At 45.3% G+C, this 23,616-nt stretch overlaps 1 protein-coding gene across 1 annotated transcript in view; it reads right to left on the bottom strand.

The window, feature by feature from the left end:
* Positions 1-23,616, bottom strand: part of LOC119466480 (astacin-like metalloprotease toxin 5) — a 111,436-nt gene that overhangs the window by 305 nt on the left and 87,515 nt on the right. The window lies entirely within an intron of this gene.

Here is a 23,616-nt window from a genome sequence, read left to right as displayed (position 1 = left end):
TTTCTTTGAAATGTCCGCTCTATTACAACAATGGATGAACAAGCTCGAACGTTCGCAAACTACAGTACCTTTAAGCAGTCCTTGCGATCTGTCATTTCGTCACTTTCTGAGCCGTGCAATGAAGAAAAGACGAAGATTATTTGTTCAGCCCTCGAAAAATTTAGCAAGCAGTCGGAATTCAGAATTCGATCTAATAGTGGTTACTCTTACAACCCTTGGAGGAATACTGACTGTTCACGGGATTATAAAAGGAGAAAAGTAGCCTGGAAAAAGTTGTTATACAACCAGTGTCCAAAAATTGGAGTTATTATAAATTCTACAGAACTATATTTAAACATAGAGTTTCTAAAGCAAAACACCACTATGATTGCAGATATTTCGAATATCTATCAAAATCTAAAAACAAGCGAGCGCTTTTCCCTTTTCTTCGTGGGAGAAAGATTCTTCCGCGTCCGAGTAACATTGAATCGATGGTTTTCGCTAGTGAAGAAATGACGCAAATGGTAGAAGAAATTGTAAAGGGTTTAGAAATCCGGTTCACGTCCTTGTTGTCGCCATGTTTCAAGTTACGCATACGGTCCGATGATTTTACGGAGATCACAATGTTAGAACTGGCCACAGCAGTGGAAAGTATGCCACATGCTGCCCCTGGTGTTGATGGAATAACCTCAAAAATGGTAAACATTTTATTCAGGGAGTCCCCAGATGATCTTTTAGACGTAGTAAATTATTCTATTCAATTTTCATGGATACCTTCCAGTTGGAAACTCGCTAAAATTATTCCAATTCTTAAAAATAATGGTGATGGATACACGCTTGATAATATTCGACCAATTGCTCTAACTTCCAATTTAGTAAAACTAATAGAAACAATTCTAAATTTTCGTCTTATAAAATTACTCGAGGACAAAGACGCGCTCAGCTTTTTCCAAATTGGCTTTAGAACTGGGTGTTCCATTTGGCACGCTCATGGGGACCTGGAAAGCCATATAAAACTAGCACGTCGCCAGAGACAAATTGCTGCTCTAGTAACTTTAGATATATCAAAAGCTTACGATAGTGTAGAACACGAAGTTTTATTGAATCGATTAATTAACCTTGATTTCCCAAAATACATAACAAAGTGGTTTAGCGACTTTCTGACTCACCGAGAATTGTATTGTTCCTTTGAAATGATGTTCATCACATAGACATCGACAATCTCGTGGAGTTCCACAAGGAGCTGTCACGTCCCCTTTATTATTTAATATATTATTAGGCTCTATTTCTTGTTATAATAACATATACCCATATGTCTACGCAGATTACATCGCGTTTTTTGCATCTGACAGTGGCATCCACTCTTTATATAATCGATTGGAAACATACCTGTGCGCCATAGAGAACTGGTTACTGAATATTCGACTCTCCCTAAACGTCAGAAAATGCTCAATAATAGTTTTTCCTTTAATAGATCCAATACATATAAACCTAACCTACCGCCTGCAGAACATACCTCAGGTGGACTCGGTAAAATACCTGGGCATAATATATGATGACCGGCTATATTGGCGCAAGCACATTGAACACATAAGTAAAAGAGGGGTGCGAGCGATTGGAATGCTAAGAAGGCTTTGCAACAGTCGATCAGGAATGCGGAGAGGCTCTCTTGTGATGATTTATAAAATGTACATACTGCCAATTTTGGAATTAGGACGTGTTCTATATTCAGGTGCGCCGGCATACAAGTTAGATCCCCTTGTTCTTCTGGAACGGGAAGCTTTACGCCTATGCCTTGGATTGCCTAAGGTCGTTGCCAACAATGTATTATACCTAGAAACACATTTACCTTCTCTTTTGTGCAGATTTCGATTATTAACGGTCCAAACCTTCTTAAAAATGTATGAATTCCCTATAAAATTACAAATCATTATTTCCCAGCCTGCAATATTTTTTCAATCTTCCTGGCCCTGGTTCCACACTCCTCAGGTCGTTTTCGTGCAGGCACTAGTTGGTCCCTTAGATGTACGATTATGCGAGATCCCTCCAATTTCCAGTGAGAGAGATAATCTCCAAATTATTGTCGATGATATATATCCAAACAACGAAAAACTCCTTTCTTACAATCTCTTAAATGGGCTATTAGAAAGTCACTTATTGGAGTGAAAAACAAATGCCGTCATAGCGACAGATGCCTCGCACTCAGAAGAAAAATTTTGAATTAGAATTTACTCTTCCACTTTTGACTGGTCGTTCTCCTTAAGACTTCCAGACTACATACCAGTATTTCTAGCGGAGTTTATGGCGGTTACATTGGCTCTACGAAAAGTGCACTCATCAATCTCAGAAGTTGTGATAGTAACGGATTCTTTGTCATAATGTTCAGCTCTCGCTGCAAATAGTGGCTCACAAGTTTCACGTACATTTCAATATCTTATACCTTCTAACTTAGCACTAATTAGATTGGTATGGGTGCCTGGTCACAAACGATTAGTTATCAATGAATTAGCTGACAGCTTAGAGAGAGCTGCCCTTAGTGATCCAATCCTTCTGATTCTTCCTGTATCAGCTTACATAACCGCGGCTAGGCTCAGGAGACGGGCAGTCATGCAAGACTCCTGGAACCTGCCATTAATAAATCTAATTGATTATCGACACCTCCTATTTCTTTGGAATAGAAGATTCCACTATAATAGAAAACTTGAAGTCCTCTTTACCAAATTCAGATGTCGCATTCCTACATTAAGCTTTTATCTGCATCGACATGGTCTACCGCCCTCCTCCTTGTGATCATACTGTGGTGAAGACGAAACAATAGAACACTTCTTCCTGTCATGCCGCCGTTTTTCCACATTAAGAAAACACACTTTAGAAGAAAAATTTCACAGTGCTGGATTGAACATTACGATACCCAATATTCTATCTTTTGGTGCCTCTTCTCTCGGACATTGTCATAGGGATGTTGGTGCAGCTGTTGTGGGGTATATAATTGAATCAGGACGATTTCCTTGCTAAGTTCTTAAATTTTATATAAATAAATTCCTTTCCATTCCATCTCATATAAATAAATTTCATTCAAGGTTTTCAAAAGTGATCCTTATTAAACTCCGATACCTGTTTTCCTTCAATCACCCGATTCTTGGCCAATCCCCCATAGTGGGTACGAGCCACTCCCGAAGGAAAGCAAGCAAGCAAGCTCGGGCTGTTTGCTGCTGCCAGGCTGCTGTTTATCTGCTGCTTCTCACCTTTAATTAAACATCGTTACATTTGTTGGAGATTACTGGGTATCCCTCAAGTCACCCTGGAGCTCCGCAATCGTACGTTGCCCACCGCCACCATGACCGACGCAACCAACGCACCGACCGTACGCATGGCTGACCCTGTCACTTGGGCCGGCGTTGTCTGTCAGCGCGACTCCGCCATCTTTAGCGGGACCGGAGAGCATGACGTCGAAGACTGGCTGTCCTCGTATGAACGTGTAAGCGCTCACAATAAGTGGTACGACCAGTCTAAACTAACTAACGTCATGTTTTCCCTTGCTGACGTCGCCAACGTTGGGTTTAAGAATCACGAATCTTATATTTGCCCGAGTTGGTCCGCATTCAAGACACATTTCGCCCAAGTGTTTGGCCACCCCGCTATCCGCAAGGTACGCGCTGAACAGCGCCGAACTACGCCAGCGAGCACAGCAACCGGGCGAGACTTTTCCCAGTTATATTGAGGATGTCTTGGATCTCTGCAGCCGTGTTAATTCAACGATGGCGGAGGACGAGAAGATCAACCATATTCTGAAGGGTACTGAGGACGACGAGTTTCAAATGCTGCTGCCCAATCGTCCAAGCAGCGTCGCCGTTCTCTTCAACCTGTGTCAGAGTTTCGACGAATTGCGCCGCCAACGCAACATCGCCCGCTAAAACGTCCCGCAAGCTGACTCGGTCTCGGCCATTGCAGTTGCCGCTGGCCATACCGATCCTTCTGCTCTCGTCCTTCAGCTCAAGGATTTCATTAATGAGGAAGTGGCCCGCCAGCTGTCGCTGCTCCCTCACAGCCAGGAGCATGCCCGAACACTGACTGCAGCCGTGCAACAAGCCATCCGTGCCCAAATATCTGACGCACTTACTCCCGTTCGTCCGCCAGCTCCCGTGACGGCACCGCTCTCTTATTCCGACTACCCATCGCGCGTGACCCTTCCGCCGCTCAACTATGCTGCCGCTGTTGCACGGCCACCCCCACCATCATATTCCGTCCCGCCACCAACGCACCGCGTTCCCCCTGCTCCCTTTCCACGGCTGTCACCCCAGCGTCTTCGTCGAGCCGACACATGGCGCATGCCAGACAACAGGCCTATTTGCTTCGTCTGTGGCATGGCGGGCCACGTTGCGCGCTTTTGTCGTCGTAGCATGTCATCGCACCGTGACGCCTTCGACCAGTTTCCCTCCGCGCTACAACATGCCGCCGAGATATGCTGCCGAGATGCCACTGACTCACCGCTGAGACCCTTCGATCCCGACCGCCGTTCAGACAGTCGCCGTTCTTCTCCACGTCGACGGTCGCTGTCACCTACGCGGCGTCGGCAACCTACACTGCCGAGGGAAAGTGACTAGTCCAGTTCCGGAGGAAAGAACTGCAAGCTCATCGAACTTTATAAGGCCTCAATTTTCACCACAGAATGTCATTGACGTCCATGTCGAGGGAGCATCCGCCCAAGCGCTTATCGATACCGGGGCCGCCTTTCCGTCATCCATGAAAATGTTTGTCTCAAGCTAAAAAAAAATGTGGTTGATCCCTCTTATATAGGAATCGGTATAGAACACGAAAGTGAAACGTGTCTTCACAGAAGTAGTGTAATGTTTATTGCACATTGATATAGAATGTCTATTGGTGTTTTGTGGCTAAAGCGCCCTTAGGCGTTGATGCACCCACGCTGACGCCTGGTGGCACGTCTCCTCCATCACGACTACCAACGTCGATGACCATGAGCAACCGTCGTGCATATGGAAGCTGCACTACGCTGCACACGCTAGCACAACGCGAAAGACGAAGCACGTAACTGACACACTAATACAACGCGCAAGACAAAGCACGTAACTGAATCGTCACCGAGTCAAATCAGCGCGTACAGCGCGTCGTAATTGCAGCCTCCGCGATCAACTTCAGAAACATTTTCAGAGCTAATTGCGGAGGCCACGCTCCGCTGTGCTGAGTACGGTGAACGCCACCTAGGTGGCGTTGGTAGTGCTTCTTGATGCCAGCGTCCCTTCGAATGCTGGCATCGAGGCGTCGTAGTGCTGAGACCATTTGTGACCATCTTTTGCCGTCCTGCAACCGACGTTGCCCAAGCTACGGATAAGCTCGGCCAATGTGGCCGTAGGCACTGACTGGTAGCGCCATTAATGCAATTATAATGCGATCGGTGGGCCATTGTTGGAATGCTCATAGATTGGCACCAACGATGGTGCTATACCGCTGGCCCGACTGGCCCATTTTAGGGCCGTGGTGAGTTACCGCAAGACCAATATTGGCCGGGCGTCCTGTGCTGCCGGCGACTCTGTATACTTAAGTATTCCTACATCAACAGTTCATCGTGAACAAGGCTGCCGTGTGGGGCCGAGACGTCAGTTTCGAAAAAGGATATGGTTGATCCCTCTTTCATAAAAATCAGTAGAACATGAAAGTGAAACGTGTCTTCACAGAAGCTGTTGCACGTTTGGTTCGTGAACTCAGGGACTGCTGCAGCGAAAGGCGCACCCCTTCCAAAAATTTTTGTAGAAAGTCTATATAAAGTGTGTAGACATTTGTCTATGAAGTCAACAGACTTTTTGTAGATATTTCTTTAGACTAGTCTATGGACTTATGGCCATACACTAATTGTAGACTAGTCTACAAAATGTCTGAGTCTATAGACTGACTATAGACTGTCTATAGATCAATGAAATTTCACTTTTGTAGACAAATGTCTATAGAATGTCTATAGACAAATGTCTATAGGCTTATATAGTTTTGCTTTTGTAGAAATAAGTCTATAAAATGTCTATAGACAGATGGCTATAGACTATCCATAGACTATTCCTATAGACCAGTCTATAGACAGTCTATGGACTTATGGCCATACACTATTTGTAGACTAGTCTACAAAATGTCTGAGTCTATAGACTGACTATAGACGGTCTATAGATCAATGAAAATTCACTTTTGTAGACAAATGTCTATAGAATGTCTATAGACAAATGTCTATAGGCTTATATAGTTTTGCTTTTGTAGAAATAAGTCTATAAAATGTCTATAGACAGATGGCTATAGACTATCCATAGACTATTCCTATAGACCAGTCTATAGACAGTCTATGGACTTATGGCCATACACTATTTGTAGACTAGTCTACAAAATGTCTGAGTCTATAGACTGACTATAGACGGTCTATAGATCAATGAAAATTCACTTTTGTAGACAAATGTCTGCAGAATGTCTATAGACAAAAGTCTATAGGCTTATTTAGTTTTACTTTTGTATACATAAGTCTATAAACTATCTACAAACGCCTATAGAGTATCTATAGACTATTCCTATAGACCAGTCTATGGACAATCTATAGACTTATGGTCGTACACATTTTGTAGACTAGTCTACAAAATGTCTGATTCTATAGACTGACTATAGACGGTCCATAGATCAATGAAAATTCACTTTTGTAGACAAATGTCTGCAGAGTGTCTATAGACAAAAGTCTATATGCCTATATAGTTTTACTTTTGTAGACATGTCTATGAAATGTCTACAGACTATAAACTATTCCTATAGACCAGTATATAGTCTGTCTATGGACTTATGGCCTTACACTTTTTGTAGAATGTGGTACAGTCTGCCTACAGAGAGTTCCTGTAGATCAGTCTATTGCTAATCTATAGACTTCAGCCTTACAATTTTACAGGGTGTCCCAGCTAACTTAAATTTAGTGAAGCTGTTCAATGAAAAATAATATTAAGAAAAGACACTGCAATAAGATCCGATTTTAAGACCTATGGCGTGCATTCGGCCGTGAATTCAGAGGTCTGACCTGTAGGTCTTTTTAGGATCATATATCTTGCACCGAGTTGTTTTTTAACCTTTCATTTTCATTGACCAGCTTGGCTAAAATTACTGGGACACCATATATACTAGATAATACACCACATTTTGCCAACTATGTTTCGGCAGGCAATGTTATTCTATAAACACTCGCTGCTGGGGTTTGCTAATAAGCAGTTTATTGGAAATGTCTACAAAAATTTATTGTACCCAGTATGCATATGGGAACATACATAGGGAACTGTACATAAAAAAGCATGCATGTAGATGGAAGCAGTCAAAAATCTAAAATGTATGCAGCCGTGAATCATTATGTAAAGCTGCATGAGCATTTGTGCAATTGCACATTGAAGAAAGTTTAGTTGCATGCAATGCATTCGCTTGAATGAAATCTACTATCTGCAAGTTAGTTAAAATTTTTGTTCACATATGGCAGCAACAAAATTTTGAACGTGTATTATGCATGTGCACCTGTTGCTTCCCATCTGCATTTATGCATTCATGTTAATAGATTATTAATGATCCTGAACCAGCTGCACTCTCATATGTTGCAGAAACAAATATTTCAAGCAATTCCACTAGTGCAGACTCATGCAGTGCAACAAAGAAAACACGTGCACCGATATTGAAATAACTGTTTTTATTGAACGATATAATACATTAATTTATTAAAATGCATGTCTTATGCTATCATCAAAAGAGAATATTTACATATTTACAGCTGCTTCCCCTTGGCAAGCATGGTTTCCAGGCTGGCCTTGACCTTCGTGTAAGCCGTTCCGAAGGTGCTGCAGGTGCATGCTGCAAATATGTAGATACAACAATGTGAGGCAAAAATAACAAATGTGTATTTTTTGTACGTTCATTAAGCAGCTTAATATATTCGCTCAAACCGCTTAAGTCAATCCTTAATACGGTTTAACTATGCCTAATGGCTGCTTGTCAATACAAAACAGTACCATCGCATAATGTTTCACTCTACCGTATGGTGAAAAATTAAACTGTTACAATTGCTGCTGGTGCCAGCAACAGTATGTTACATTTTTTGACAAGGCCATATGACACGTAATGTACTTAATTAGCCCAAATGACCTCTATATTAATTGCTGAAACTAGGCTACCCAGTTGGACTGCTTACATTTTTGGCTGGTAATTAAATATACCCGCGCGGAATGATATGCTCAGAAGAGTGACTGGAGTATTGAACGTATCATGCCAAAGATTGTAATTTATTTTCCTTAATACACATTTAAATGTCTTTCTCGTACTCTTAACTGATACATTGGCCATAACTTCAATAGAAGGCAGATGGATTGATTGTGTCAATATGGTCACTTAGTTTCCTATAGATAATCATATCTTTCTGGAATGCTGACACGGTTGCAAGTTAGGTATACCACATGAGCACAAGAAATACCCCGTGAGCACTTTCTGTGTTGTGGCACGACACATATGCACCTTCTGGGAAACAAAACTGAAACTGTCATTACAATGAATGCTATCACAGTAAATAATTGAAGGCGCTCTATAACATAAGTATTTTTTCTAGAGTTTCGAGGTTCAGGACACTTACGTAATGCAAAAAGATTGACTAAGAAATGCCCCCCCCCCCCCCCCCATGTCAGCATGCTTCACTTTCATTTCTTTTTCAGAAAATCGTACCTATTTGTAATTTTTTGGGAGGTGAAATGCTTCAAAAATATGTTTAAGACAGCGATTCTCTGGAAACATTGTATGGAAATAACAAGACAGCATACCTATGTTGACATTTTCAATTTCCTTGGTGTTTTTTCAACCTTTCCCTGGCTGTTTTCATGAAAATTCCCTGGCAGTCTATGACACCCGCAGTTTAGGGGCAATAAAAATATTGCGGTTTAATGCTTGCCAAATTACTGCCAGTACATAATTATAATTATAACGAATAACACGTCAGTCACGTGAAATGCACTATTAGATTCAGCTGAATTGAAGCACTTCTTTAATAAAGCAGACAAGGGCTTGGCCAAGTTCGTAATTCATGGCAACACGAGCACAGCACAGAAAATCCTCAAACTCTCCTCAAACCAATGGCTTCAGTTTCAAACGTGTAAAGGGTGCTTCCCCGAACCACTAATTTATTGTTTTCCAATTCTTTCGGTTAAGTTGCGAAGCTGCGATTGACTGGGCTTATCGCGAGTTTCGTGCTCTGAAAGCTTTTGCGGTTATATATATTTATACTGGTTGCCAGGAGCCCCATAAATACTGCTACTTTTTACTTACGAAAACGGCAGCACACGCTGCTGATGCATGACCCGCAAACACGGCCTTTCCTCTGAGTACGCTAGCATTTATTCAACTGTACGTCTCTTTTAGACAATTCATCACTCTAGCATAATTTCGAGGTATATACATAAAGCGCTTTAGATGAGTTTTATTAGACAGGCAGCGCAGCGTTTATGGCCGCCGATCGAGCGCCACAAAACGAGACCTGCCTACAGTACGCCGCTTAACACACACAATCCGCGCTTATTTCTGCTCAGTATCCACGTTAAACATGGTGTATTTCCTTTTTCACAGACATTGACAATGACGGTAAAAGGAACAAGCGCGAGCGATCGCTTGCCGTTAAACATGCCCTATTTAAAGTAGAATTGAGAACCCGAGCGCGTTTACAAACCAAACGACAAATCGACAGTACGCCCGAGTCGCCTACATTACATGCAGCCGGTTCGCGCTACGAAATACGCTCACCTAGTCATGAGCTAGTGACGGAAAACATCTTCGTTAAAACTTACCGTTCAGTGCAGTTGACGTGTGATGCCAAAAAGTCGAGACGAATACACAGACACAAAGGTGCAGGCAGCTCACCAGCAGCAACAAGCGTTGACTTGCCTGGCGCAGCCGTTGAGAATTCGAATCGACGCGGAGAGATGGCGCGCCGCCGTTGCTGCCGCTGCGCATGCGCAAATGCTGAGGCCGCCGACGGCGTACGTGCTCCGAGAAACCCGAGCGCCCCTTTGCCCTTTTCTTTTTTTTTTCTTTTTTTTTTCTTTTTTTATGGTCGCGCTCTCTCTTTCTCTGTGTTCCATGCGCGCCAAACCGGTTGCTTTCACCTTTCAGTTCTTTCCATGGAAGAAGGAAATGCTTTGGCGCGCTGTATTACGAACGCTGTGGGCTATCGCATGGAGCAAGAGCGCACACTTGGATGAACGCAGTGTTTGTAAAAACCGTTAGCACGCAAGTCAGGCGCTAGCATTATGGCCAACGACGATGAGTAATGCAGTGCATTTCTAGCATAGCTTCCAACATACTGCCAAATAAGATACCTGCGCACATGTTAGTGCACATTTGTCTGTTCCAGTGATATGTCAAAGCAATCAATACACTAATGACGCACGCATGTGGTCGGCCGCACAGGCATATAGCGCCTGGAAAGGACTGGGTGGGCTCAGAGTATCTGGCGCACATTGTAAGTGAACGAGAAGCTTTAATGAATTTATAGCGCGGGATATCAGTCTGCGAAAAACCACGCGATATTAGTGATGCAGCCTAGATATGGGGAGAACCTAAAGAGTATCTGAGAATCAGACGACACATAAGGCGCACACCTCATGCGCGACATCGGTTCATCGCACACTAGCAAATTCTGCGTTGTCAGCTATACACATTACAAGTCTCTGTGATGTTAGCTTGATGCCTGTTTGTAATCCGCTTCTTGCTAAAACTGGCATTCATAACATCTATTTACATGATTGGATCGGCAGTTTGTTTTCTTTATTTTACTGCCGCAAACGTAATGCTATGAAAAACAACTGTAAAAATTGTCTTGGGATTGCCGAGAGCGACTACGGAGGTCATATAATGTGGTGAACAAATGCGGAAGTATATACACCATATCTATAATAAACTCTACAAAAAGGCTTTAAAGAAATGTCAGCAGTATATACAATCCCAGTGGCTTATATCAAACGTTGCTCCGTATTATCCGCCTGTACCTCCACTTGGTTACAGCGTACACGGGTTGGGCCGAGTTTAACGACTTTTGTATATAGACGGCAAGTAAATCTGAATCAATAAGACGTTTACAATATCGGCTGTCCTTTAGTTCATCTCACAGCTTACTGCAATCGGTATACGGTCTGTTCGCTCGAGTTAACATGATCTTTGGTGATGTCCCACCCTATAGCGTTCATCGGGAGGGATATAGGAAACCATTAAAGAATAATTTCAATCACATAGAAGTATATATTCCGCCTCCGTGTGGTTCGCAAGGAAAAATTATCGTCGGGGATGCATTCCCGACTAACTAGGGTGCCGGGCCCAGAGGTTACATGTTAAAAACCAGTGCAATACTGGATGAAACTCGGCGAGCAGACTCTTAAACACCTAATTATCTGGTAAAATAATAATTAAGAACTGCGTAATTCAATGACAGAGATACCATGGTGACCTTTACTGCTTTTCTCTGTAGACATTCTATAAAGTGGCAATCGGCTAAATAAATAGCAAACAGAAAAACTTTTGCGTATAAACGGTGTATATAGACCGCTGATATAGACAAAAAACACAATTTAACGACTTTTGTCAAGACTAAATTTATAGACGGGGAATAGATAAAAGAAGTAGACACCTTATCAACTTTCACCTATAGAAAATCTGTAAACCAGGCGTATACAAAAATAATCAACACCTTATCGACTGTCGCCTATAGACAGTCCTTAAACACAGAATCAACAAGAATAATAGACACGGTATCGACTTTGGTCTATACGTAGTCTATAGAGCGGAAGATCACAATAAGAAACAAACAAATTATTGACTTCTTTCTGTAGACCGACTATAGAATGGAAGTAGACAAAAAGAAATAACAATCTTATTAATTTTTGTCTATAGACAATTAATGGACAAGAATAAATAGAGACTGTATCGAATTTTTTTCTATAGGTTGTCTATAGAGAGGAAGTAGACAAAAATAAACAAACATCTTATCGACTTTTTTGAGTAGACAGACTATAGAATGGGAGTAGACAAAAAGAAACAAAAATCTTAATAACCTTTGTCTATAGACAGTCTATAGACAATGAATAGACAAGAATAAATAGAGACTTTATCAACTTTTTCTAAAGATAGTCTATAGATAGGAAGTAGACAAAAATAAACAGACAACTTATCAACTTTTTTCTGTAGACCGACTATAGAATGGGAGTAGACAAAAAGAAATAAAAATCTTACTAACTTTTGTCTATAGACAGTCTACAGACAATGGATGGACAAAAATAAATAGAGACTGTATCGACTTTTTTCTATAGATAGTCTATAGAGAGGAAGTAGACAAGAAAAAACAAACACGTTATCGACTTTTTTCTATAGACTGTCTATAGAAAGTGAGTAGACAAAAAGAAATAGAAATCTTATCAATTTTTGTCTATAGACACTCTATAGACATTGAATGGGCAAGAATAAATAAAGACTGTATCAACTTTTTTCTATAGACAGTCTATAGAGAGGAAGTAGACAAGAAAAAACAAACATCTTATCGACTTTTTTCTATAGACTGTCTATAGAATGTGAGTAGACAAAAATAAATAAAAATCATATCAAATTTTGTCTATAGACTCTCTATAGATTATTTATCAACAAAAGAACAAATCTATAAAAAGGCAAAGTTGTCTACAAGTAGTCTATAGACATTCTACAGACAGTCTAAACTCATTTTTGTAAGGGACGATTTGCAGGTCGGCGACCATGTTGCAAGTTTGCTTGGCGCGCGGCGTTCTGCTGCCGAGCCGGTCCGGTGAAGGTACGAGCACTTTGGTCCGGCTCCGAAGTGTTTTGGGCAGCCAGCTGAGTCGCGACGCGTTCAGTTTCAGGAATGCGAGTGGCAGAGATCGCAGGGTGCGCCGCGAACTCACGAAGACGTTCTGCTTCGCGCAGGCGTCTCTCTCGCCGGACCACAGCGAGATTCGCCCATCGGTGTCGTTGTTTTCTGCGACGCTTAACGCAGCAGTTTTCTTAGCTGGTGCCATCGCAAGCGAAGCAGTAGGCGGCATGTAAGCACTGTTGATGCATGCTGAAGCTGCACACCATAGGTGACGAGGCGTCACAGGCTAATCCGACGCGAAAGACAAACCCTGTGCGGAAACTGCGTCGTCACTTCAGCAGAAGGTCTACACCACCTACACCAGGCTACACCGCATTGGAGCTCCACTGCGCTTAGACTACCGAAGCACTGGTTGTCGGCGCTCGTTACTATCGGCGCTCCTAGATGGCGGCGTCATCTCTGTCGAGATAGAGAATATTTTATGCATTCACGCCAACGTCACATCCGTTACAGGAAGTTGATGGCGGACACCTGCATAAAACACTTACGAGTTTAAAAAATCACCTTGGTCGGCGTCTGTTTCCTGTTTTCGCCATGATTACTCCCGACCAGACGAGATTTCGTCGGACCCTCGACTTCATTCCTAGATCTGATGCTTCTGAGTGAATGAACAGTTCGCCTTTATGCCGGCAACTCTTGAGCTTAACAGGCTATGAAGTCATAATCGGTACTTGCAAGAAAGGCGAGAAAATCGATAAGGTAGTTAAAACACATATAAACTTGCCTTATGCCTAGCCACACTGTTGAATTATTCACATTTCAAGCTGCAGCTTGCTTAAGCATTTACCTAAAATAAACAGGGAGAACATGCTTCACAATTTTTACCCTCAAGCATAAAAATACTGAAAAAGTACCGTATTTACTCGAATGTACACGCATCTGGCAAATAGGGACGTCGTGGGATCACGAACTTCCAGATGAACTGGCACAAGAATGGAAGAACTGGCTGCTTGAAGTACCTGATATCGCATCGTTGGCTATCTTAAGACTGTGCCATCTCTCGAGCTCCTTGCCAGACCCACAGCTGCACGTTTTCGCCGATGCGAGTAATGCAGCTTACGAAGCAGTCGCCTATTTGTGCCTTGCGACAACACAGGCTATGGGCGCCGGCAGGCATTTCCTAATGGCAAAGGCCCGAATTGCTCCACTTAAAGAACTTTCACTGCTAATACTCGAGCTCACAGCAGCTTTAGTCCGTGACAGGCTTTCAAAGTTCATCAGGAGTACGTTAAATATTCACTCCATGCAATATTTTTGTTGGACGAACTCCATGGTGGCTTTAAGTTGGATCAACGTGTCACGAAGTGGAAGCCGTTCGTCCGTAATTGACTCTCCGAAATACAAGAACTAACAGACATTTCACAATGTAACCACTGCTCTGGAAGGGACAACCCTACAGGCTTGCTTTCCAGGGGACCGTCAGCGCGTTCACTCTGCACCAACTACCTCTGGTGGAGAGGGCCAGATTTGCTAGCAACGCGGACCGAATGACCTCCGACAACAACTGTAGAAACCTGCCCACAACTTGCGATAGAACAATTTGCGGCTGATACCGTGGCATTACATCCGTCAACAGAACCCCGCCCTGCACTCTTCGACTTGAGCAGATATATCTCCTCGACTCGCGTCCTTAGAGTGACCGCCTGGATCCTAAGGTTTGCCGATGATTCCAGACTAGTAGGCCCGCAAGAAAATGTGCTACTGACTGAAGTACACGACCACGATTGTAACGCGATGGTGAACTTTTCAATCCGTGAGATAAAAACAAATACAACCGCGAATGTAACGCGAGATGAACGGAAAGGTAAATGGAACCCTTATTCAAAGAATCGATTTGGTAACGAGTTCTCTTCACTTATCATCGTCGCCTGATAATGAGACGGAGCTTTCCATGGGCGGTATTTGCGGGCGATCACTTTGGGGGACAGTTTCACTTTCCCGTAATATCGCGTGGGTCACCACCGAAAGGGTCCCCGGCAAGTGTTTCTGGCACTGTGCCTACCTCGTTATCAGTGCCAAGAGCGCTGGCGGCCTGAGACTTCGTGGGGGCCGGGGCCGAAACGAGCCAAGTCTCGCGAAAGCGAAACTATTTTCGAAAGGGATCGCCCGAGAATCAGGTCATCCGTGCCGTCGAACTCGTTTGAGATTAAGTACAGCTTTAAAGATCTTTAAAGACAAGGCCAACCATTTCATTTGGGGACACTACCAGACCGCTATGAGGCGCTTCCGACCGGCCCGGCATTTGCAATAGGTCCCCCATTGGAGTCACTATCCGAGAATCGACTCATTGACGTAGAGCCACGGCGGAGTTTCCCAGTTGCTCGACCACCAAGCATACTCGTCTCTCGAAGCGGTCGTCATACCGAACGCTCTGCGTCGTCATAACTTTCGGAATGAACGTAGTGGAAGCACGAAATTACACAGGGAAAGCAGCACCGTAACCGTAAAACTATAGTCGGAATAGTGAAAGTCCCTGCCTAAAAACTCCGTACAGATGGTTGAGCAGCGAAGCTGAGACGTGCGGCCCCGGTATTTATCACTGGGTTAATCCCGATGGTTCATTAAACGACGGCTTCGTAGGCTACCGGATCCTCAGTACGCAGTTGCTGCTTGCGCTCGGCCACCCGGGCCTGTTCTTGGAGCCCGGACTGCAGCATCCGCACGGCGAACACGATCTCTCTCAAGGTGCTGCTGTCGGCGCTGTTCTTCGTAAGCTGCCTGCTGTTCGGGAGTTCGTACGATGCGTGGCCTACCAATGTTGAAGTCGGACAGAAACTGCTGCACGCGCGCTCGGCTGTGACGGAGAGAACGACGTCACTGACGGCACAGCCAATGGCGCGCCTCTCTTTTTCTTTTACGTGTGACAAGGGTAGTTCAAGGGCGCGTTACAGGTCCCGGAGCCCACCACCCGGAGTCCACAAGGGTATTTGCCATTGCTCTTGGATGCTTTCAGACCATGATTTCTGCGCACATTGGACGGACGGATTTTGGGTTTGCCTAGCATATACAGCTATTGATTGAATCGAGACGTAAAGGTACAAGTTGCCAACGTGACGTTCAAAACTGTGGAATTTAGAATACTTGATTTAAAATCGTAATGTTTTTGCCATTATTCGAATGTAACTCGAGGGTCAAGTTCAAGGAACGAAAATCATGAAAAAAAAAAGCTCGCGTTACAATCTGACAACTACGTTAAACTACCTGACAAAACTGCGCTAGATGTGCGGTCACCGCAAGACAACTGCTTATCATGCGAAGACGAGCGGGCTGACGGAGCGATTAAATAAGACCATTGTCGATATGCTGTCAATGTGCGTGGACGTTCAGCGCAAAACGTGGAACGAAATACTCCCGTGTGTCACGTACGCGTACAATACCGCAATGCAAGAAACAGCCTACTTTACGCCGTTCCACTTGTTTAGGGACGCAATGTACATACAAACCATGCTTGACGCTATACTTCCGTGTGACAACGACAAAGCACTTGCACCCGACACCAAGCAATTTTCTCGACACGCTGAAGAAGCCCGTCAACTGGCTCGAGTGCACATCAACCAAAGTATAATGCAGATCTTCGCCGCTACAACAGGGGCCACCGAGTCGTAACCCATCAACCAGACGCCCGTGCCTGGATGGGTACCCCAATCCATCACCAATGCCTGTTAAACTGCTAAGCTGCTGTTTTGGACCGTGCAAAATCATCAGGTACCTAGGTTACGTTGCGTACGAGGTCCTTTCGGACGGCTGTCGACGCCTACGCGTCGACACCCTCGCCCCGGAAGTGCATGTACACGTTGTGCGCATCAAGCCATATTCACTCAGTAGCGCGTGCTTGAGCGTAACTTCTTGACGGACACTTTGCTTTCTTTCTATCTCCTATTGTACTTTTTATTCTTTCGTTCCTTCCCATTGTGTGGGTTTGTGTATGTGTAGGTGTGTAGGTGTGTGTGCGTGAGTGCTCGCTTTTCTCTTCATTTTGTCCTGAAAAGACTCGGAACACTTCCATGCATATAGTTTTTCTGAACCCTTCTCAAAAGTAATTGCGCCGTTTTCATGCATCATGTCGATGCTTTTGAACGAGGGGACTAATTCACCTGGTGTTATGAGGGAGCATATAGAGACAAAGAAGTAGTGTACCTTTGCTCTTTATTTTCGAGGCTCCATGGGCCATCGCCCATTTACAACCCTGTTTAAAAACGCCTCACTTTGTCGTTCAACCACGTGACAATGTAACAATGTATATGAACATTTCAGCAAACCGACGAAATCTGCCTTCCGAATAGTGTTCACCTGAGCTCGTTGGTTGCACGTAGCACGAAGGGTTTCCAGAAGAAAGCACTGACAAGGACTCAAGATACGACGACACACGCTGGACTAACAACTCAATCACTTGCTGGTATAGCGTCCAGTCAATTATTCAGTTGCTAGTTCAGTGTGTGTCGTCATCCCTTCTGTCATTGACAGTGCTTTCTACTGGAAACCTTTCGTGAAATCTTCTGTGTTTGGCTCATATTGCTAGTAGAAGTGATACAGGAAGCGCTGATATAATAGGGAGTCGCATAGACACTGAGGACGCAGTCAATTATTTACCAATTGGTTACGTACCAAACTATCGAAGGGATGTGGGCTGAAGTAGTGAAAACGGCAATGCCGGGGCCTTTAAGGACAAGCCTTAACGAGAGTCAACAACCTCGTTTTAATCGAAAACCTTGGCAGCCGGGTATTAAGAGCAAACGTATAGTGTACAGACGAGGAAGAGCGAATCATTGTTTTTTTTTTCTTCTCTTCGCCTTATGCCTACCCAATGCCTAAGCCTAATTACAAAGTAGGTGAAAGTAGAAGGCCTTGTGGGCAATTAAAAAACACTGAGTCTTCTATTTCGAGAGTGCTCGCCTAAAGAAGCACGTCGAACAGCATCTTTTGTGATCGTCATGGTAATTTGCGCGTATCTACACAATTCTATGCCAAAGAGAACGTGGCGACGAGCGACCACGTAGACCGGTAAAGTCACGGGCTCTCGCGGGAGAGCAAAAACCGACACTAGATCTCTTAGCGCAGCCTTTTTAATCTCTTTCAGAACGCTAGCCCGTGCCGGCGCGTGCCAGCGGCTCGTGCCTCGCGTAGACGCGACCGTATACGTAATTCTCATGCGACGCCGATGCTGCTGCCGCTACAGAGGGCTCCCCCCCCCTGGAGAGGAGGAAAGTTCGACAAACGATGAAAAGTCCACGTGACGCGGCGTATCTTCGCGTTGGTCTTGGGTGTCACGGACGGAGGCGGCATCGATGGATGCAGCAGGGTTGCGTCGCACACTGGTGGGGCTGATGGTGCGGGTGTTTCAATGTAGGCGGGTTTGAGACATTCCAGGGCAATTGCGTCTGATCGGCCGTTGACATTCACGACAAAAGTCGTTGGACGACGCTCGAGAACGGGAGCGGCTACTGTGCGGTGATGGTGAGCGGTTAGACACAGTGACTCCAGCGGTGTCAGGTGCATCTTCGAACTCGGTGGAGGGCGCAGGCGGGCGAGGATTCAGTGGGGAGCAGCGGTAGGTGGGAAAGCTTGGTCGAGAGAAGGCCGGCCAGGAACTTCGGCAGTGGCGAGAGATGTGGTCCAGACGTCCACAATAGAAGCAGATGGGTCGATCATCATGTGGGCGCCATTGGGTCGGGTTGCGATAGCTCGGGTAAGGACCGCACTGGTTCCGGTGAACAGAGGCAGGCAGCAGACGAAGCGAAGTCAGGACGGTTGGCGGAGCAGATGGATTGCAGACCCACATTGGAAAGTTCTTGGAGAACGACCGATTGAATGAGGGACACGAGCGGCCGGGAATCGTCAAAGCACTGCGTCACTTGTGTGGCAGGAGACGCTGCCTCAATTTATCGCCGGACTATACGCACGACATTCTCGGAGGGGGTGGGCTCACGCGGAAGACAAAGGTCTTCACACGTCGATGAAGCAGCGGTGTTGTGTAGACGCGTGAACTACTGAACTATGCGGCGGCTTTTCGCTTCTTCAAAGCGGCGACATTCGTTAATGATCTCATTGACTGTTGTAATGTTCTTATACACGAGAAGGTTAAACGCGTCGTCCGCTATGTCTTTTAAAACGGGAGTGACCTTGTCTGCCTCTGTCATGTTTTTATCCACCTTGCGGCAAAGAGCCAAGACGTCCTGGATGTACGCCACGTAAGATTCAGTGGACGTCTGTGCACGGGTCCCAAGGTCCTTGTGAGCAGCCCGTTGGCGGCCGATGGGCCTGCCGAACAAATCACGAAGCTTCTGTTTGCACTGCTCCCAACTTGTAATCTCTTCTTCATGTGTCTCGAACCAGACCCGTGCCGTTTTTTTGAGGCAGTATATTACGTGTTGCAGACGACGGACGTGCCACCTGGAGTCACAACGACGTGCTCCAATTGCAGGGACGTTGACGAATTCCGGAGTGTACGAAGTTCGGTGTCGTCACGCTGTTGACTGCCGAGTAAGTCGACATCGATGATGAAAGGCTCCGACGTCAACGTGGAAACGGCATTGACACGACTCAAAACGTCGGCTGGAATGTTGTCGGCGCCCTTGATGTGTCGGAACGTTGTTGTAAACTCGGAGATGCAGGAAAGGTGTCGGCTCTCGCAGGGCGAGTAAAAGGACTCCGAACGGTGCATTGCGTGCACAAGGGGCTTGTAGTCTGTCAAGACAGTAAATGCACGGCCTTCTAGGAAATGTCGAAAATGTCTGATAGCGGCGAGTAATTCACGGCCGAACACGCTGTAGCGGGACTGCGCAGGCTTCAGTTTCTTGGAGATAAAGGCAAGTGGATGCCGCGCATTGTCGATGAATTGCTGCAGAACGGCACCAACGGTGGTGTTTGAAGCGTCGGTCATGATGGCAGTGGGCACGTCAGGCTTTGGGTGTCTAAGCTGCGTGGCGTCGGCGAGGGCAGACTTGACTCTTGTAAAAGCGTCGGTGGCCGCTTCAGTCCACTGAAGCGCTTGTTTACGGTTGTTTACCACCAGAGCCTCTAGCGGAGCCATAAGTCATGCGCAATCGGGGATGAATCGGCGGTAGAAATTGACGAATCCGAGGAATTGGCGAAGCTTGGTGAGTGTGGTCGGTCGGGGAAGGTCTTCGATGACACGAATCTTGGATGGCAATGGTCGAATGCCATTAGCGTCGACGATATGACCGTTGAACTCGAGTTCGGGTTGATCGAATTCGCTCTTGGTGGTGTTTATGACAATTCCGTTACTGGCAAGGCGTGAAAACAGCAACCGCAAATGGTGAAGATGTTCTTCTGCGGAAGAGCTTGTGATGAGAAGGTCGTCAATGTATGCAAAAACGAAAGGCAGGCCTCAGTTGACGAAATCGATGAAACGCTGAAGCGATTGGCCCGCGTTCCGTAAGCCGAAAGGCATGCGGAGAAATTAAAAAAGACCGAAGGTGTGGTGATGGCGGTCTCGGGAATGTCTTCTTCAGTGACCGGTAGTTGAGGATAGGCGCGAACGAGATCGATCTAAGAAAAGATCGTCGTACCGTGTAACGCTACCGTGAAGTCGTGAATGTTCGGGAGAGGGTAGCGATCAGGCACTGTAACGTTGTTTAGTGCCCGGTAATCGCCGCATGGGTGCCAGTCTCCAGTATTCTTAGGCACCATGTGAAGTGGTGATGCCCAATTACTGGAGGAAGGGCGGATGATGCCAACTTGCAGCATGTGTTAGAACTCCGCACGAGCGATCTTGAGTTTCTCCGGGGACAAACGCCGGGGTCGGAAATGGACTGGTGGGCCGGAGGTGACAATGTGATGGCACACGTCGTGTTGCACCGGTTGCGTCCAATCAGGCAGGCGCGTCAAGGTGGGAAACTCGCGTAGGAGCGCTGCGAAAGGTTCGTCCAACATGGCAGAAATAGGCGCGATCGGCGATGTGTCTGATGATGGCACGCCGGAAACGGATAGCTGGTTCACGGAGTCGATGAGGCGGCGTCGTTGAACGTCGACAAGGAGTCCGTAGTTGTGCAAGAAGTCTGCTCCAATGACTGCACGACGGACGTCTGCAACCAGGAAAATCCAGCGGAACGCTCGTCGAAGGTCAAGGTTTAGCATGACGGAGCGTGACGTGAAAACTGAAATCCTGGTGCCGTTGACGGCTTGCAAAAACGACACAGGTGTCGCTTTCCGGTCGGAGTGGTGGGCGGGGAAAATAGTGACGTCTGCTCCTGTATCGACTAGGAACCGTTGTCCCGTAACTCTGTCCGCCACGTAGAAAAGGCGAGTTGTGTGTTGGGCCGGACCACTCGTCGCCGTTAGAGGTCGGCCGGCCTGTTTCCCTGCCAAGCGCAGGGACGCCGACAGTAACGAGTGTCGTTGCTAAAACGGCGGTGGTAGTAGCAAACCCCAGACGTTGTAGTTGAGGTTTCATCGCGGGTGCCCGCGCGTCTTGATTTGCTGGAACTACGGCTGCGTGGGCGACGAGATGACGTGCGGCGGTGTTCCGCTCCACAGATGACGCGTTCCAGGCGCCCACACAAGGAGTCGAGCGGAGATTGCGCTGCTGAAGAGCAGGGAAGGGTTTGTAGGGCGGTTGTATTGTCACCCGGCGACGATGTCGTGGCTGCGATGGTTGGGGTAGCTACTTCCCTGACTTTGTCGGCCAAGGCGGCAAGTCCGGTAAGATCCATGGTAGAGGCGGTCGCCATGGCCCGATACATGCATTGTTTTACATTTATTAACGTTTAGACGCATGAGCCATTTATCGCACCAGTTGGATATGCTTGTAAGGTCGTCTTGAAGCTTATCAGAATTAGTGTGGTTAGTTATTTTGCGATAAATGACGGAGTCATCTGCGACAAGCCTGATAGATGAATGGGAAATGCATTTAGGAAGGTCGTTTATGTAAATCGGGAACAGCAGAGGTCCCAGTACCGATCCCTCTGGTAGAGCCGATGTTACGAAAGTGCGAGAGAATGAACATTCATTAGCCGAAACGTACTGAGTTCGATTAGACAGAAAGCTTTTAATCCAGTTTAGTACTTCCAGTGTAGTAATTAGTGTAGTAATCCGTGTAGTAATTAGGGTCTATGTTAAGCATGCTAAATTTAAGAATAAAGAGATAATGTGAAACAGTGTCGAAAGCTTTCGCAAAGTCCAAAAACACGCAGTCTACATCGAAGCCCATGTCAGTATGGGTAAATACGTCATTAGTAAAACATATCAGTTCCGTTTCACATGAAAATGTTTTCCTGAAACTGTGTTGTTCAGTCGAAAAGAAGAAATTAGACTCAAGGAAATCAATCAGATCAGAATGTGTAATATGCTCCAATATTTTGCATGGTGTACTTGTCAGTGATATAGGACGATAGTTCTCGGGGGAATGAGTGTTACCTGATTTAGGGACCGGAACAACCTTGCCAACCCTCCAATCGCTTGGAAAAACCGAGGAACCTAGAGACTGGGAAAAGAGCATCGACAGCATAATGGAAGAATATGGTTCAGTAATTTTAAGCATTCTACAGTTGATTGAATCTTCACCTGATGAAGAAGATATTTTCAGGTTTTCAATCAACTTTTGTATGCCGACCCAATCTATATAAATGGACTTCATTGGTAAATAAGAACAATTAGTTACCGACGGTAGAGGGGCAGGAGCACATTTGTAAAAAAAAAAAAAAACGGAAGCAAATACATCATTCAAAATGGAACAGCACTTCTTTGGTGGGATCGCGACATTGTCGGAACGGGCTAGTTGAATTATTTTCATTTCTTTGCCATCAACAATATACTAGAATTTACGTGGATTAGACTGCAGAAGTGATGGGAGGGTGTTATCGAAAAAAAATTGTTTTTGCATTTGTAATAGCGATAGTATATTCTGCGTGAATGCAATGATATGCTGCCCAGCGTTTATTTACGCTTATTATACGCTTATTTTTGTTGGGTAGGTGGCGTAGAATTCCAGTAAACCATGGCGAGGCAGGATTCGAAACAATCTTTCTTTTAGGCACAAAGCGATCTGTTGGTGTTCGCAGTTTGTTCTTGTACATTGACCAGTTTTCTTCAACGGTACGTTCAAGAAAGTTTACTGTGTAGTCAGTAATGAATGATTCTAGCTCATTTGTAATGGATGTGGTATTGGCGGCATTGTAATAACACATAGTTTTCACGGTTTTCTGCGAGCGAATTTTTTTCTTAAACGTTAAGTGGAGAAGCGAGTGGTCACTGATTCCTTTAAAGTATGTTGGAAGAGAAACCAAATCGGGAGCTGGTGTAACAAAGAGATCTAAAGTATTAGAGGAAGTGCTCGTAGTGCGTGTGGGTTCATGAATCAGCTGGGTTAGATTACAATCGGCGCAGATGTCTAAAAAATGGGTCCACTTGGAAGATGACTCCTTAAGGGAGGGAACAGCGTTCTGCCACACTATGTTTGGAGAATCGAAATCACCTAGTAAGAACAAATGTGATTTGGGTATCGAACAACAAATTTGTTAAGGACATCATGAAGGTCAGTGCATAAATTCGTATACAGTCGAGGATGGGGACCTATAACACGTGCAAAAGATGAGGTCACCAGTTGGAAAAGCAACATGAGTGCAAACTATTTCTAATGGTGAATCAGTGGAAATAGTGAAGGAATGGATGGCAGAGCTCACGGGAATCAGTACACCTCCGCCTGTACGGAAATCGTGATCATACCTGTAGAAGTAATGTTTTTTGACAGTCGA

The sequence above is a fragment of the Dermacentor silvarum genome, chromosome 10, assembly GCF_013339745.2.
Source record: "Dermacentor silvarum isolate Dsil-2018 chromosome 10, BIME_Dsil_1.4, whole genome shotgun sequence".
In the NCBI taxonomy this organism is placed as follows: domain Eukaryota; kingdom Metazoa; phylum Arthropoda; class Arachnida; order Ixodida; family Ixodidae; genus Dermacentor; species Dermacentor silvarum.
Note: the sequence above shows the minus strand (reverse complement) of the source record. Positions and strands in the feature narration are given on the sequence as shown.